A 19,066-nucleotide genomic window follows, 5' to 3' on the forward strand; every position below is an offset into this window, starting at 1 on the left:
ACCATGCTGCAAACAGAGGATCAGCCATCCCAACTGTCCTGGACACCAGACACAGGCAGTGACGTTAATGCCATTGGCGAGGAGCACCTCACGCAGATCGGTGGGTTCGTCGAGAACTTAGATGACGACCACGACTGTCTGCAGGCTGTGACCGGTGAGCCGCTACGCAACCTGGGCAAAATACGTGCGACTCTACGAGTCGGTGAGACGCAGCATGAAACCGTCATCCATGTGTACAAGGGTCTACACGATGCCCTGTTGTCTCATACCTCATTGCGTGCACTGAAGTTTCTCCCACCTGATTGGCCAGTCCAATTCACCGCTGAACACGAGGGTGCATCTTCGCCCAAGATCTGTGCAGCTGTTTCGTCATGCGCTCATCCTAGTGATGCTGAGTTAGAGCGGACACGTGAGCAGCTCCTGCAAGAGTTCGCTGACGTTTTCTCGGATTCCGGTCTGAAGCCAATGGAAGGTCCGCCAATGGAAATTGAGCTACAGCATGATTCTAAGCCTTCCTGTGTGTACACTGCTTGACCAATACCGTATGCGTTCCGTGACCAGATCAAGACTCAGCTCGACGGCATGGTCAGCGACGGGATCATTGAACCAGTGACGGAGCCCAGTGAATGGTGCCATCCGATTGTCATAGTAGACAAGAAGGGAAGCACTGAGAAGCGCCTCACAGTTGACTTCAAGCGGCTGAACGACCAAGTCCGTCGTCCCGCGCATCCCGTACATACGGCACGTGACGTTGTCTCTGGAGTTGGCTCTGCTAAGTTCTTTACGAAGCTCGATGCAAGGCACGGCTACTGGCAGATTCCTCTCAGTGACACTGCTCCGGAATTCACCACGTTTATCACCCCGTACGGCAGATATCGTTATCTACGGAACCCGCAGGGTCTAATATCTGCTGGGGATGAGTTCAACCGGCGCACTGATGCTGCGTTCTCTGCCATCCCGCGTCTCGGCAAGGTAGTCGATGATTGCCTAGCGTACGACGACGACTTTCTGTCGCATGTCAGCCACGTGCGCGAGATTCTGCTTTGCGCCAGGGAGCATGGTATCACGTTCAGCCCCGCCAAGTTTGTGTTCAGTACGCAACGTGTCCATTTCTGCGGCTACAATGTCACGCCTGATGGTTGGGTCGTCGACGATGATAAGACGTCCGGTATTCGCCAGTTTCCAGTACCCGCCAACAGAACCGATCTCCGTTCGTTCCTCGGTCTACAGTCCATTTCAAAACTATAGACGCGTACCTAGGCAAAAACCGTTATGCCAGCATCTATACCACATAAAATCTGTGATCACTTTGTGCATAAATTTTTCCAAATTGGGCGTCTGCTATCCAATCCTTTAGAAACTATATGAGAGTAATTGTGGAGCGATCCTGAGCAATATTCCGAAAACTATTCTCAAAAAGTTCCAGCCAAATTTGAAATATTTCAAAAACCCTACGCGTCTATAGTTTTGAAATGCACTGTAGTGAATCAATGTGGTGAGTTCACTCCACATCTAGCCGAGTTGACCAATCCTCTGCGTGGCCTGCTCAAGACCTCCCGTGAGTTCATGTGGGACGCTAGCCACACTGCAGCGTTTGAACGGACACAGGAAGCTCTCTTGTCTCCTCCGGTTCTCGCTTTCTATCAAGTTGGTCAAGACCTCCGGCTTGAAAGCGATGCATCCGCTCTAAGAGGTCTCGGATTCGTGCTTTGGCAAAAGCAGAATGATCAATGGCGTATTATTCAGTGTGGATCCCGCTACCTGTCTGATGCTGAAACACGCTATGCTGTCATCGAGTTGGAAATGCTCGCTGTAGTATGGGCCGTGCGCAAATGCCGCATCTACCTGTCTGGTGCGCCATTTGAAGTCGTCACCGACCACAAGCCCCTAATTCCGATCATCAACTCATATTCGTTGGATCAGATCGAGAACCCGCGTCTTCTACGATTACGCCTCAAGCTCCAAGCCTATCCGCTGCAGGCATCTTGGCGAAAAGGTTCTGAAAATGCCTTCGCCAATGCGCTATCCCGGAATCCTGTTGGCATTCCTTCCACCATTGAGGAGCTTGGTGAAGCCCCGTCGCTTCATTGCCACAGCATTCAGATCTGCATGGTGCACTCGGACACTGAGCCGATTGCGAATCTCAAGGTTGCAGAGCTGCGCGAAGCTGCAGCTGCAGGTGCCATGTACCAGTCATTGATTGAGTGTATCTTGACTGGATTCCCTGATCGCCAGCAGAAGTTGCCTGCTCCGTTACGTGCGTACTGGAATGGACGTGAGCATCTCTCCGTCGACCATGGCATTGTGTTGAAGGGCAACCGCATTGTTGTTCCTGAATCATTGCGTGCTCAGGTATTGCACAACCTCCACGCTTCACACCAAGGCCTAGTGCGTACTAAGTCTCGTGCGCGTCAGCTTGTATACTGGTCCGGTATCACCAAGGACATTGATACACTCGTTCGTTCTTGTCCTGCTTGCCGCGAACACCAGTCGTCCCAGCCAGCTGAGCCCCTGCTGAACGACCGCACCCCGACACTACCGTTTGAATGTGCATCTGCCGATTTGTTCACTTGTCAAGGTCACGACTTCCTTGTGTATGCAGATCGTTTGACCGGTTGGCCCTGTGTCGCACGTACTGGCCGCACCACCTCATCGCATGACGTGATACTCGCATTCCGTCGCTGGTTCTCTGATGTTGGTGTTCCTGCTGTGCTGTGTACAGATGGTGGTCCCCAGTTCTCCTCGCATAAGTTCGCTGAGTTGTGTAAGCGCTGGCAGGTAAACCATGTCATGTCCTCTCCCCACTACCCGCAGAGTAATGGGCACGCCGAAGCTGCTGTCAAAGCCATGAAGCGTCTTATCACCAAGACAACCGTGAATGGCAATCTTGACACAGATGACTTCCGCCGAGGGCTACTGGAATGGCGAAACACACCTGGCTCCTCTGGTCAGAGCCCCGCTGAGCTCCTATATGGCCGCTCTCTCCAGTCATTCGTCATTGCACATTGGAAGGAGTTTGATTCATCCTGGCTATCCAAAGCGACGACACGTGATGAGACTGCCATGCCATCCGACGATGCCGTCACAGACAAGTCGTCAACTCGTCGCTCGTTGCCGCAGCTCCGCCTCGGCACCCACGTGGATGTGCAGCATCCGCGCACCAAGCAGTGGTCTATTCGTGGGGTCATTGTTGCTGTCGGTAATCATCGGGACTACCTAGTGAAGTTGCCGAGTGGTCGCATCTATTGGCGGAACCGCAGATTCCTGCGTCCGTACCGCCCACTTGTGCCTGCACCGCTTGTTGTCCAACCGGCTGCTGCTGACGCCTCTTCCCCGCCGCCGCCATCCCGCTGCAGCGCACGTCAGCGCAAGCTACCCCAGCGTTTAAACATTGGTTCGCATCATGGACAGTCCTATGATTGACACTCTTGATCACTAATGTCAATTTCTGCTGTCTCTGCTTTGTTGTTTTCATTCTTCATTTTGTTTTATTTATGATAGATGTTGCTGTCACAGGTTTCGCAACATCTCGAAGGGGCGTGATGTGTATCTATATTCATTACGTCATAGTTGTACTGCATGCACGCACACACACGGATTAGTTGAGTGTGCTTCTTGTTTCCTGTTGTTCTTTCTCATGACATGTTTTGTTTCCGTTCCCAAGTCTTCACGAATAAATAGTAACGTATCAGCTATTCTCCTAGCAGAACATCTTGCTATTTTAACCTACTATCACTAATGCCTCGCCGTTTGTTCAATTATTATTATTATTATTTTAGAACGAAGGTAAGTTATGGGTCGCAAGTATCCACGCAAACACACATCCAGTCATAATAAGGCACTTGTCATAAGTATCCGAACGTTTTCGGTCCCTTCTCATCAAGGATTATACAGGGAATGGCTCAAGTTGGAAAGACTAAAACTTATATAGCGTAAAGATAATTAGATAACAACACTCGTGACAAGGTGGAAAATTATCAAGTTTAGCACGACACAAAACTCGAAGGAAAAATAATAATAGTGACAACAACATAGTGAGCAAATTAAGTTACATTGTTACCACCTCGACGAGGAGTAACACCAAACAATTGTAGCGACAACACATTTTCTTTCTGTACGCAAAGTTCAGGATCTAACTTACGGATATACAAAGCTTCTGACACAGCCAAGTGCAACGCACATCTACCACGTGACAATATTGAGAAAACATTATCACTGTACAACTCACAAGAGTTTGTACGGGCTGACAGATGTTGCTTGATTGACGAAGTGCGATTCTTAGCTCCATTGCGTGTTGTCTCCTCCAATGTACGGGACATTGGAGCATCTCGCCTCTTCGTGGCATCACCACTATCTGTCTCTTCGCGTTTCCGCGGCCTTCCACGTTTCTTGACACTAACCGTTGGGTGCGCGATATCCGGTGTCCTTTCCGCTACGTCTCCTCCATTGCGGATTTCTATTGAGCTTCTTACTCCAACTTGTCCGGTGTCCGATATTGAGGTTAGTTTTCGCGGTCTACCACGTTTTCGAATATTGACTGTTGTTGTCACTTCCGTTGTCGTTGTGCGTTCGTCCTCACCAGTTCGGATACTTATGACAAGTGCCTTATTTTGACTGGATGTGTGTTTCCGTGGATACTTGCGACCCATAACGTACCTTCGTTTTAAAGTATTATCCGCCTCCGACCTCTTTTAAAAATTATTATGTCTCTGCTGGGATGACGACTACACCATAGCTCAGTGGTTAGAGCATCGCTAGCTACAAGCGAGGGTCCCTGGTTCGAGTCCTGGTGGTGACAGTCAATTTTTTCTTCAGACTTTTCCCGTTTGTCTCTTTCCCTCAAACTAGTGAAGATAATTATTATTATTATTATTTTTTTTTTGAACAAACGGCGAGGAGACAACAATTTGATAACCGCAATCAGTAATACAAGCTGGATCGACATTTGTGTACACTGTGTAATGTACTGCTGTTATGTGTTATCACGTTGTCTTTCCTTCCTTTCTCCTTTGTTCATTTCTCGCTTTGATTGTTAAAATTCACACTTGTAAATTTCACTGTTGTTGCTCTTAGTGTTATTTCTCTAACTTTGATTTTCTATAATAGTTCAATTTTTGTTTCAGTGTCCTTTAGTACAACGACGATTCCTGATGAGTGTTGTACGAAAACTTGTTGAATCCTTTTCTTTCTCTACACAATTTCTTCACATTTTTCATCGTTTTATTGCACATTGTCTCCACAGTTTTACAATACAAGAATACAGTGTACACAAATGTCGATCCAGCTTGTATTACTGATTGCGGTTATCAAATTATTATTATTATTATTATTATTCTCAATTCATGGATGACATGGTGTCAACCAATATTATGTATGACATCTACAGCACGATTCTCTTTTTCTAATTTATCTTTGATGGAAACACCGATTGAAGGTAGAAATGTGAACTTATGCGATCGAGTACACCAACTACACCAGATTTTGAACTGTCAGATGTGCACACTCTAGCACAAAACTGACAAGGAGTACTCAGATTTTCCACGTCATGAAAATCAGCTTGAGCACTTCTTGATAGCGCTACCCAACGGCCTTCCAACTTGGAAGGTTCATAGATATAAGTGCAAATTCCAAAGGGGGGGGGGGGGGGATTTTAGAGTTGCTTTGATTGCACTTCCCTTGAGTTTGTGCTGTATGGAAAGGTTACCAAAATGACTCAAAGGCTCTTCACTCGTGTTCTTCAGGAGATTGGCTTTGATGCACATTGAATTACGTTCGCCGCTTTAGCGAGTACTGAAAATTAATGTAAACGTTATTGCCAGTACAGTGTACAGTTGTGTAGTCAAAAGCTGCTGGCACCTCAAACGATTAATTAATAGGCATTCCCAGAGCCACATTATCTCTCCTTTCAGGCAGTAGGGAATACCAGCGAAAGTGATCGTGCATTCCTATCTCTTTAAGCCTCTCCTTTCTTCTTTGCCTCGTTCCTTCCTTTCTCGCGTTTACATTAGTGGACCAAGTTTCCGTTTAGCGTGCGAACTGAACTTGACCTAAACAATTATACTAGTATGTAGACAAGAGGTGAACGAATACATGTATATGAGGTGCATGCAAGCACAGAACCAAAAAGCGATTACGGCTTCGAATTCGCGTCGAATTTAGCAGAGGTGAAAAAATGTATCACAAGAACGCAAACACAAGTGCACGCACCACCTCGGATAATAATTATGGAAGCTATTCCCAGGCGCACTCGCATGCTTAGGCTCAGGCAAGCGGAAAGCCTTCCTAGTTGAATTTGTCAGTTGACCATTTGTGGGTACATGTAATTGGATTCATTGTGTTGTTCAGGGCAGCACCACCACCTCACCATGGCATTATGAAGCCACTTCCTGTTCCATTTAACATCTGCTACCAAACGTGCAAGCCATGTGCAAACCACACGTGTTAACCATCAGTTATTAGATAAGCATATCAAGGAGTCTATACATGCATGCAAAACGTATCATGGGTTATCGGTTACATAGCACGCTTTCAATGCACCAGTACAATTGCATTGTATATACAGATATAGATTTTAGGTCGGCAATCATGATTGGATTAGCTGCCGCTGACCAATGGGCGGCCCTTCGCATTTAATTAGAGAATGAGCCAAACGCGTGTAATGTACGGCCAGCTGGACAGTCACTTGCCATGCGATAGCAACGAGTTGTCCCTCCTCTTCCGAGTCCCCACCTTCTGGCTAACACAGCTCAGAACTGATTACAATATCTGGCTCGTCATTGCTTGGCTACTGTCCGCCCGGGCCCGAAATCGAATATCAATGTCACTTGCGCAACACAACACTCTCTCACAGACCCCAGCACACCAGTTACTGGAATACAATAGTTCTTTACAGTGTCTTGCAAACTGTGACCTACTGAAAATCGAAAGGTAGCTAGTGTTCAGCGCATAACAGTCAGAATAGATAGGCATTATCTCGACAACCAGATATCACACCCACATGAATGCGTTAGATGTAACAGGAGTGTAAAAATGCCTTTTATACGAGCAATCATAGAACATGGAACTAGTATCACAGGTCTGGCGCCACAACCAACGAAAATGGAAAACAAAATCATTTTTTACCGAAAAAGTGAATGAAACTTGACAATCTGTGAACAACACGATCTAAGATGCGCACATGTTACTGGCGACACCACTAAAGTCACTCGTGTGATTACTACACAACCAAGCTAGCAATGCACACAGGGGATGGGTGCGGTTGCATAGAGTGGTGAGAAGGGGAAGTTATGCATGAGAGAGATCCGCTTTACAATGCATAGCACTCTGCCAGGAGTCAGCCGTTACGTGTATGCGCTTCAACGTCCTCAAGGTGTACATAACTCTACACCTCAAAGTCCCCGTCTTGCAGTTTGCATTTGCTGGTTGCCAGTGAGTGTTGGGCTGCTACACTAAAGGTGCGTGTACGGCCTCACGTAGTGCACGATGATGGGAGTTTCATCCACTGCCAGCAAACTTCTGCTGTGTATAAGTATTTGTCTTTGTCCCTTGGCGTTTGGAGAGAGTGTATCCGAAAACGTTAACACGACCACAGAGTATTTCATTAGCAACTTTTGCTCAGCTCAATCAAAGGGTTCTGGAAATGAGAAGAATTCTGAAGTATTTACCTCAATTCTCCGACCGTTTTCTACGTTGTTCTTCTGTGCGGTAAAGGGGAGGTTTTCACCATTGATGTCAAATAACGTGAACAAGTCCTCCCTTACACCTATACCGCGCTTTGTGCTTACTGTTCTCCGGCTGTGTTTGAAAATGTTCCTCAACAAAATGCCTGTTGATCCGCTCATTTGTGACAAGCCAGCGGGTCGCATAGGGATGCTTCGTACTCTGGTCCATGCCTTCCCTACCATCCTGGCCCGGGGCTGGCTGCGTGTCGGTGTGGTCTCTGATAAGGTGTGCCGTGCAGAGGAATACGGAAGGAGCGAGGTATTGACATGTTCGCACTTTGTCGCCTATAACTCAACGTGTTGGAACGCTGCTGTCGCGCGATTTTGGCTCAACCTCATTGCTACGTTTCTCCCACGATTAGCTCTTGAACTTACAAAAGCAACATTGGGCTTGAAGCCCACCAAGGGCGAGTTCATCCTGGGAAATGCTGGCAATGCAGTGTTGAACTCGTGCTGGGAACCGGAGTTGAGGACGTTGTTGGTGGTATACAAGTCGCATGGGAAATGGGACATTAGCCCAGAGTGTAGTAGTATACTGCCCCAGGTTTGCAAACGGATGGTGGATAAAACGATGAATAACATATTCGCTATTTTCAAGAGGAAACGCCAGCGTTACAATATCTCGCCTGCATCCCGTGTCGTAGGAAAAATTGGAAACAAGTTCATCAAGATGTTTTTACGACTGTCCGAATTCTTTCCAGCATTGTACACAATGTTCTCTGACGTCATTTACCAGAAATTTGTCTACCCTATGTTTTATCGTTTTGGAAAGATCGCTTTGGAGAGGAATTCTAGGAAATTTTCAAATGTCGCGATCTCATGCAAAGGCCTAAGGGGAACACGGAGAGACATCGTCCGCAAATTGATAGTTCTCTTGCGCTTGGTGATTGTGAACGAGTTACAACGTTCAATAGAATCGTCTGATTTATTTTCAACTCTTTTCCGCTTCATATTTCCTATTTTCAATATTCTAATTCCTTGCCTCGTTTCCTCAGCTGTTTAGCATTCCCATAATTATTGAAACTAGAATACACTTGGTTTTCATCATACGTGTCTTCACCAGTACCCATCATAAAGATCACGATTTACTTTCACTTATCTACAAGTTGGGGTCTTGTTGCTGGTATACATCAGGCTGGTCAGAGATGGAATATGATGGAGGTGGAACTACCTCAATGATGAACCAGTCGAACGTTGCCGCGTCTCCTTGACAGTTTGTTCCTTTCATTTTGTGGCTTTTCTTTTCAGTTGCTTGGCATATTCTATTGGATTTCAAATTTATCTTGGACCGCGACCATGTCATTCTTCAACCTTTATAGTATTTTCGCTTTTCCTTAGTTTGACGGACATGAACCACAGCTTTTCATAGTTTTTCTAAATTTTCATGCTCAGTTCGGTCACCCCAAGTGTACCGTGTTTGTTTCCCATGCTGTATCAGTTGTTGAGAGTTTCATGTATGTCATGCTGATTTATACGCAGCACACAAGAAAGGCTTTAGTCACACCTATTTTGCTAGCCGAACGGGTTGTTATTTTTACCTATAGTCACAAATGTTATGTTCCAAAACGATGTTCTGATTTCACATCTAGAGCACCAGTCGCCTGTTCTAATTTGTGTTTGGTGAAAACACCCATGAAAAGTACAAATGTGAACCTTCACAAAGGACCTTTGTGTTTTCGAGGCGATTGGAACCCACTTCCCTGGAGTGTGTGCTAATATGAAAGGTTAACAAATGGACTCAAAGCCTTTCCAGACGTTTTCGTCCGACAATTCGCTTTGTGGCGCATTCAAGAAACTTCGTCGCTTCAGCGAGTACTCAAAACAAATGGTAACGGTATTGCGAGTACAGTTCAGTGGTCACAAAGTTTGGCCACTTCAGTGATAATGGGGCTCTCGGTATGCATATTGGTGAATTGTTTGAGGTGGCCAAACTTTCAGACAAGAGGGAATGCCAGCGAAAATATCGTCATGTCTTATCTCTTTCTGCCTCTCTTTTCATTTTTGCCTCGTTCCTTCCTTGATTGCGTCTACGTGAGTGGACCAAGTTTCGGTTTAGCGTGCGAACTGAACTTGACCTAAACAATTATACTAGTATGTAGACAAGAGGTGAACGAATACTTGTACATGAGGTGCATGCAAGCACAGAAGCAAAAAGCGATTACGGCTTCGAATTGGCATCGAATTTACCAGAGGTGAAAGAATTCATCACATGACCACAAACTCAAGTGCACACACCACGTCAGGTAATACTTATGGAAGCTATGCCCAGGCGCACTCGCATGCTTAGCCTCAGGCAAGGGAATAACCTTTGTTCCTAGTTAGTTGAATTCTTCAGTTGAACATTTGTGTGTGCATGTAATTGGATTCATTATGTTGTTCAGGGCAGCACCACCACCTCACCAGGGCATTATGAAGTCACTTCCTGTTCCATTAAACATCTGGTACCAAACGTGCGAGCCATGTGCAAATCACACGTGTTAACCAACAGCTATAAGATAATCATATCACTGAGTCACGTGTTTACCAACAGGTACAGTAAATAGTGGATATAACGTGCCCCTTTGATTTTCGATAATTTATCACTATATCCGGTGCATCACTATATCCGATTTCCATGTATGACTGACACATGGCACATGACAGTGCATGAAATGATGCGTACATGCTGGAAAAAGCATGAAAAGCAGCCACGTGTACATGTGGCTGCTTACAGCATACAGGGAAGAATTTTCTCTCAATCACGTCTGCTGCCAGATGCATCCAGGCAACACTGGATCAGTTTTGGAAGAAATAAACTAAATTTGAAGAACAATTGTTTTGAGATCATCACTCTTGATCAGTATATACGATATTTTCCTGTGCATTTGATATGGTTTGCTTCCTGAAGCCCATCACAATAAACGATATATCGGTATAGCCGATAATAGTGTGTATAGTGATGTTTTAGCTGTATTTTTTGTGATTTGATTTTGATTTTGGCGAGTTCGATCATTATAGCCGGTATATCGTTACACCCGGTCACTTTATAAACGATACTCACTGTATAAGATAATCATATCACTGAGTCTATACATTCATGAAAAACGTATCATAGGCTATCGGTTACATAGCACGCTTTAAATGCACCAGTGCAATTGCATAGTATAAACAGATACAGATTTCAGGTCCGCAACCATGATTGGATTAGCTGCCGCTGACCAATGGGCGGCCCTTCGCATTTAATTAGAGAATGAGCCAAACGCGTGTACTATGAATATACGGCCAGCTGGACAGTCACTTGCCATGCGATAGCAACGAGTTGTCCCTCCTCTTCCGAGTCCCCACCTTCTGGCTTACACAGCTCAGAACTCATTACAGTAATCGGCTCGTCATTGCTTGGCTACCGTCCGCCCGGGCACGAAATCGAATATCAATGTCATGTTGAATACACTTGCGCAACACAACACTCTCTCACAGACCCCAGCACACCAGTTACTGGAATACAATAGTTCTTTACAGTGTCTTGCAAACTGTGACCTACTGAAAATCGAAAGGTAGCTAGTGTACAGCGCATAACAGTCAGAATAGATAGGCATTATCTCGACCGCCAGATATCAGACCCACATGAATGCGTTAGATGTAACAGGAGTGTAAAAATGCCTTTTATACGAGCAATCATAGAACATGGAACTAGTATCACAGGTCTGGCGCCACAACCAACGAAATGGAAAACAAAATCATTTTTACCGAAAAAGTGAATGAAACTTGACAATCTGTGAACAACACGATCTAAGATGCGCACATGTGACTGGCGACACCACTAAAGTCACTCTTTTGATCACTACACAACCAAGCAAGCAATGCACACAGGGGATGGGTGCGGTTGCATATAGAGTGGTGAGAAGGGGAGGTTATGCATGAGAGAGATCCGCTTTACAATGCATAGCACTCTGCCAGGAGTCCGCCGTTACGTGTATGCGCTTCAACGTCCTCAAGGTGTACATAACTCTACACCTCAAAGTCCCCGTCTTGCAGTTTGCATTTGCTGGTTGCCAGTGAGTGTTGGGTTGCTACACTAAAGGTGCGTGTACGGCATCACGTAGTCCACGATGATGGGAGTTTCATTCACTGCCAGCACACTTCTGCTGTGTATTAGTATTTGTCTTTATCCCTTGGTGTTCGGAGAGAGTGTATCCGCAAACGTTAACACGACGACGGAGTATTTCATTAGCAACTTTTGCTTAGCTCAATCAAAGGGTCCTGGAAGGGAGACGAATTCTGAAGGATTTACCTCACCTTTCCGATCGTTTTCTACGTTGTTATTCTGTTTGTTAGAGGAGAGGTTTTCACCAGAATGGATGCAAAATAACGTGAACAAGTCCTCTCTAACACCTATAGAACGCTTAAGGCGTACTTTTTTTTACAGTTGTTCTTATCAACGTTAACCAGGAACTTTCCAATTGACCAGCTAATTTGTGACAAGCCGGCAGGTCGCATACGGATGATTCGTCCATGCCGTTCCTACCATCCTAGGCCGGAGCTCGCTGCGTGTCGGTGTGGTCTCTGATAAGGTGTGCCGTGCAGAGGAATACGGAAGGAGCGAGGTATTGACATGTTCGCACTTTGTCGCCTATAACTCAACGTGTTGGAACGCTGCTGTCGCGCGATTTCGGCTCAACGTCATTGCTACGTGTCTCCCACGAATAACTCTTGAACTTACAAAAGCAACATGGGGCTTGAAGCCCACCAAGGGCGAGGTCATCCTGGGATATGGAGTCAAGGCAGTGTTGAACTCGTGCTGGGAACCGGAGTTGAGGACGTTGTTGGTGATATACAAGTCGCATGGGAAATGGGACATAAGCCCAGGGTGTAGTAGTATACTGCCCCAGGTTTGCAAACGGATGGTGGATAAAACGATGAATAACATATTCGCTATTTTCAAGAGGAAGCGCCAGCGTTACAATATCTCGCCTGCATCCCGTGTCGTAGGAAAAATCCGAAACAACTTCATCAAAATGATTTTACGACTGTCCAAATTCTTTCCAGCATTGTACACAATGTTCTCTAACGTCATTTACCAGAAATTTGTCTACCCTATGTTTTATCGTTTTGGAAAGATCGCTTTGGAGAGGAATTCTAGGAAATCTTCAAATGTCGCGATCTCATGCAAAGGCCTAAGGGGAACACGGAGAGACATCGTCCGCAAATTGATAGTTCTCTTGCGCTTGGTGATTGTGAACGAGTTACAACGTTCTATAGAGTCGTCTGATTTATTTTCAACTCTTTTCCGCTTGATATTTCCTATTTTCAATATTCTAATTCCTTGCCTCGTTTCCTCAGCTGTTTAGCATTCCCATCTCGAAACTAGAATACACTTGGTTTTCATCATATGTGTCTTCACCAGTACACATCATAAATATCACGATTTACTTTCACTTATGTACAAGTTGGGGTCTTGTTGCTGGTGTACATCAAGCTGGTCAGAGATGGAATATGATGGAGGTGGAACTACCTCATTGATGAACCAGCCGAACGTTGCCGCTTCTCCTTGACAGTTTGTTCCGTTCATTTTTTGGCTGTTCTTTTCAGGTGCTTGGCATATTCTATTGGATTTCAAATTTGTCTTGGACCGCGACCATGTCATTCTTCAACCTTTATAGTATTTTCGCTTTTCCTTAGTTTGACGGACATGAACGACAGCCTTTCATAGTTTTTCTAAATTGTCATGCTCTGTTCGGTCACCGTAAATGTACCGTGTTTGTTTCCCATGCTGTATCAGTTGTTTGGAGTTTCATGAATGTCATGCTGATTTATATGCAGCACACAAGAAAGGCTTTAGGTACACCAATTTTGCTAGCAAAACGTCTTGCTATTTTTACCTATAGTCACAAATGTTATGTTCCAAAACGATGTTCTGGTTTCACATGTAGAGCACCAGTCTCCTGTTTTATTTTGTGTTTGGTGAAAACACCATTGAAAAGTACAAATGTGAACCGTCACAAAGGACCTTTGTGTTTTCGAGGCGGTTGGAACCCACTTCCCTGGAGTGTGTGCTAATATGAAAGGTTAACAAAATGACTCAAAGCCTCTCCAGACGTTTTCGTCCGACAATTCGCACCGTGGCGCATTCAAGTAACTTCGTCGCTTCAGCGAGTACTCAAAGCGAATGTTATCGGTATTGCGAGCACAGTGGAGTAGTCACAAAGTTTTGCCACTTCAGTGATAATGGGGCTCTCGGGATGCATATCGGTGAATTGTTTGAGGTGGCCAAACTTTCAGACAAGAGGGAATGCCAGCGAAAATATCGTCATATCTTATCTCTTTCTGCCTCTCTTTTCATCTTTGCCTCGTTCCTTCCTTGATTGCGTCTACGTGAGTGGACCAAGTTTCGGTTAAACGTGCGAACTGAACTTGACCTAAACAATTATACTAGTATGTAGACAAGAGGTGAACGAATACATGTATATGAGGTGCATGCAAGTACAGAACCAAAAAGCGATTACGGCTTCAAATTGGCGTCGAATTTACCAGAGGTTAAAGAATTTATCACATGAACCCAAACACAAGTGCACACACCACGTCAGGTAATAATTTTGGAAGCTATGCCCAGGCGCACTCGCATGCTTAGCCTCAGGCAAGGGAATAACCTTTGTTCCAAGTTGAATTCGTCAGTTGAACATTTGTGTGTACATGTAATTGGATTCATTATGTTGTTCAGGGCAGCAGCACCACCTCGCCAGGGCATTATGAAGTCACTTCCTGTTCCATCAAACATCTGCTACCAAACGTGTAAGCCACGTGGAAACCACACGTGCTAACCATCAGTTATTAGATAAGCATATCACTGAGTCTGTACATGCATGCAAAACGTATCATGGGTTATCGGTTACATAGCACGCTTTCAATGCACCAGTACAATTACAAAGTAGATATAGATACAGATTTCAGGTTTGTAACCATGATTGGATTAGCCGCCATTGACCAATCAGCGGCCCTTCGCATTCAATTAGAGAATGAGCGAAACGCGTGTACTACGGCGGTACGGCCAGCTGGACAGTCACTTGTCATGCGATAGCAACGAGTTGTCCCTCGTCTTCCGAGTTCCCGCTTCTGGCTAACATAGCTCAGAACTCTATATCTGGCTCGTCATTGCGTGGTTACTGGCAGCTCGTGGCCCAAAATCGAATACCAACGGCATGTTCAATACGTTGGCGCACCACAATACCCTCTAACAGACGCCAGCACACCAGTTACTTGAATACAATAGTTTTTTGCAGTGTCTTGCAAAGCCAACTGAAATCGGAAGCTACCTAATGCACAGATGATAACAGCCAGGATAGTGAGGCACGATCTTGACAGCCAGCCCACATGTACGCGTTATATGTAACAGGTATTTGAAAAAGCCTCTTCTACGGGCAATCAAAGTACATTGTACTAGTATCACAGGTCAGGCACAACAGCCAACGACACTGCAAAACAAAATCATGTTTCCAGAAAAAGAAAATGAAACTTGACAATCTGCATACAGCACGATGTAAGATGAGTACATGCAGCTGACGACTTAACTAAAGTCACGTGAGTGATCACTACAGAACCAAGCTGGCAATGCACCAGGGATAGGTGCGATTACCATAGAGTGCTGAGAAGGGGAGGTTATGCATGAAAGAGCTCCGCTTTACAAAGCCCAGCACTTTGCCAGCAGTGTAACTTTCGGGAACGTTCTGTGAATGCGCTTCAAAGTCCCTCAAGGTTTACATAATACTCAGTCCCCGTCTTGCTGTTTGCATTTACTGGCTGCCAGTGAGAGTTGGAGCGCTATGCTAAAGATGCGTGTACGGCCTCACGCAGTCCGCGATGATGAGAGTTTCATCCGCTGCCAGCACACTTCTGCTGTGTATTAGCATTTGTCTTTATCCCTTGGCGTCTGGGGAGAGCGTATCCGAAAACGTTAACACGACCACAGAGTATTTCATTAGCAACTTTTGCTCAGCTCAATCAAAGGGTTCTGGAAATGAGAATAACTCCGAAGGATTTACCTCACTTCTCCGACCGTTTTCTACATTACTATTCTGTTCGGCAAAGGAGTGGTTTTCACAAGAATGGATGTCAATTAACGTTAGCAAGTCCTACCTTACACCTATAGCGCGTTTCGGGCATACTCTTCTCCCGCTGTTGTTGAAATTACTGGCCAAGAAAATGCCAGTTGATCCGCTCATTTGTGGCAATCCAGCGGATCGCATAGGGATGGTTCGTACTCTAGTCCATGCCGTCCCTACCCACCTAGCCCGGAGCTGGCTGCGTGTTGGTGCGGTCTCTGATAAGGTGTGCCGTGCAGATGAATATGGAAGGAGCCAGGAGTTGGCATGTTCGCACTTAGTCGCCAATAACACAACGTGTAGGAATGTTACTTACGCCCGATTTGTGCTCAACCTCGTTGCCATGAGTGTCCCACAAATGGCGCTTGTACTTGGGCAAGCAACATTTGGCTTGAGGCTCAGCAAGGGCTTGGACGACATCCTCGAAAATGCAGTCAAGGCAGTGTTGAACTCGTGCTGGGAACCGGAGTTGAGGGCTTTGTTGGTGGTATACAAGTCGCGTGGGAAATGGAACATTAGCCCAGAGTGTATTAGTGTACTGCCCCAGGTTTGCAAACGTGTTGTGGATAAAGCGATGAGTTCCATCTTCGCCATTTTGAAGAGGGAACGCCAGCGTGACAATATCCCTTCTGTAGAGGGTGTCGCAGAAAAAATCCCAAACATCGTCTTGAACACGATTTTACGGCTGTCCGAATTCTTTCCAGCATTGTACAAGATGTTCTCCGACGTCATTTACCAGAAATCTATCTACCCTATATTTTCACGTTTTGCAAAGATCGCTTTGGAGAGGAATGCTAGGAAATCTTCAAATGTCGTGGTCTCATGCAAAGGCCTAAGAGGGACTCGGAGAGATGTCGTCAGCAGTCTGATAGTTCTCTTGCGCTTGGTGATTGTGAATGAGTTACAACGTTCCATGGAATCGTCTTTGATCATATTTTCCACCCCATTCCGCTTGATGTTTTCTGTTCTCAATATTTTAATTCCTTGCCTCGTTTCCTCATCTGTTTGACATTCCCATCTCGAAACTAGAATACACTTGGATTTCATCACACTTGTCTTCACCAGTACACATCATAAAGATCACGATTTCCTTTCGCTTATCTACAAGTTGGGGTCTCGTTGCTGGTATACATCAGGCTGGTCAGAGATGTCAAAATTATGGTGGAGGGGGAACTACCTCATTGTTGAACCAGTTGAACCTTGCAGCTTCTCTGTGACAGTTTGTTCGTTTCATTCTTTGGCTTTTCTCTTCAGTTGCCTGGCAATATCTATTGGATTTCAAATTTATCTTGGACCCCACTCACTTCAATCATTATTCGTCATATTATTATTATTATTCATATTATTAGTATTTCCCTGGTCCTAAGCTTTTATGCACATGAACTACAGGCTTTCATAGTTTTTTTTAAGTTTTCATGCTAAGTTCAGTGACAGTCAGTGTACCGGGTTCTTTTTCTCTCATGCTGTATTCTTTGTAGAGTGTTTAATAAATGTAATGCTGACCCACACGCAGAACACTAGAAAGACATTAGTCACACCTATTTTGCTAGCAGAAAGTCGAGCTATTTTAACTTACAATCACCAATGCCACGTATCAGAAGGGTGCTCTGATATCAAATCTACAGCACGATTCGCCTGTTTTAGTTTGTCTTCGGTGAAATCACTCATTGGAAGTACAAATGTGAACCTTCACTGTGATATTAGGCAAGGTTAACAAAATGACTCGAAGCCTCTCAACTCGTTTTCTTCCAGAGATTCGCTTTGATGCGCACTGAATTACCTTCGCCGCTCCAACGAATACTTCAACTCAATGTTAACGTTCTTGCGAGTACAGCTGAGTAATCACAAAGCTTGGTCACCTCAAACGATTCACCAATATATGCATCCCCAGAGCCCCGTTATCTCTCGTTTCAGACAATAGGGAATACCAGCGAAAATGATCGTGCTTTTGAACTCTTTTTGTCTCTCCTTCATACTTTGCCCGGTCCTTTCCTTGCTCGCGTTTACGTAATTGGGCCAAGTTTCCTTTCAATGGGCGAACTGAACTAAACAATTATACAAGTATGCAGACCACAAGCGGTGAACTGATACATCAGGTGCACGCCCGCACAAAACCAAACCAAAACGATTAGGGCTTGAAAGTGACATGGCATTTACCAGAGTTGAAAAAACTTAACACATGACCGCAAACACAAGTGCACACACCACGTCAGATAATAATTATGGGAGCTACGCCCAGGCGCACGCTCATGCTTAGCCTCAGGCCAAGGAAGAGGCTGTGTTCCTAGTTGAATTGTATACTTGGATTCATTATGTTGTTCGAGCAGCACCACCACTTCGCCAGGGCATTATGAATGCACTTCTTGTGGCATTAAACGTCTGCTTCCAAACGCGCAAACCACGTGGAACCACACTTGGTAATCAACATTAATTTTATTAGATAAGCATATCACTGAGTATATACATGCATGTAAAACGTATCATGGGTGATGTTACATAGCACGCTTTTAATGCACCGGAGATACATATACAGCTTTCAGGTCCGCAAGCATGATTTGAGTTTTTCCCCACTGAACAGACGCCTCTTTTACGGGCAAACAGAATACAATTCACGACGTCATGGTGAATGATTAGAACACAAAACCCACAAATGAAAACATTTGTATGTGTAAACAGTATATTGTTTGATAACAGCGAGCCGAAGCCTCTTGTACGGGCAAAAATACACACAAGACCAACCTTAACATACAGGAAATGAGCGAAAATGGAGGGAAATGATTTGATTAGCCGCCGTTGATGAATTGGATGTCCTTCACAATAATTAATTAAAGAATACGTGAGACGCGTGTGATACGGTGATATGGCCACTCGTGTAGTCACATACTACGCGATAGCAACGAGTTGTCTCGCCTCTTCCTAGTCCCCACCGTCTGGCTAACAAAGCTCGGAACTCTTTATCTGGCTTGCCATTGCGTGGTTACAGTCCGCGCCGAAATCGAATAGCAACGACATGTTGAATACGTTTCCACACCACAACACCGTCCTACAGATCCCAGCACACCAGTTACCTGAAGACAATTGTTCTTTACTGTGTCTTGCAATGCAAATTAAAAATCGGAAGCTAGCGAATGCACAGCTGATACCAGTCAGAAAGGTGAGGCAAAAGCTCGACAGCCAGACATCATACCCAAATGTATGCGTTAGAGGAAAAAGGAGGCAACCACGGAACATAACAACTATGTCTGGCCTAGCCTACCACCTGGCGCAACA

General features: G+C 45.2%; 1 long non-coding RNA gene across 1 annotated transcript; it reads left to right on the forward strand.

Moving 5' to 3' along the window:
- Positions 1 to 7,398: 7,398 nt before the first annotated feature.
- On the forward strand, positions 7,399 to 9,309 carry LOC135824827 (uncharacterized). Its single transcript, XR_010554952.1, has 2 exons — positions 7,399 to 7,980; positions 8,494 to 9,309. It is a non-coding gene; the product is annotated as an uncharacterized LOC135824827 (long non-coding RNA).
- Positions 9,310 to 19,066: the final 9,757 nt, after the last annotated feature.

This window comes from Sycon ciliatum, chromosome 9 (assembly GCF_964019385.1).
Source record: "Sycon ciliatum chromosome 9, ocSycCili1.1, whole genome shotgun sequence".
Lineage (NCBI taxonomy): Eukaryota > Metazoa > Porifera > Calcarea > Leucosolenida > Sycettidae > Sycon > Sycon ciliatum.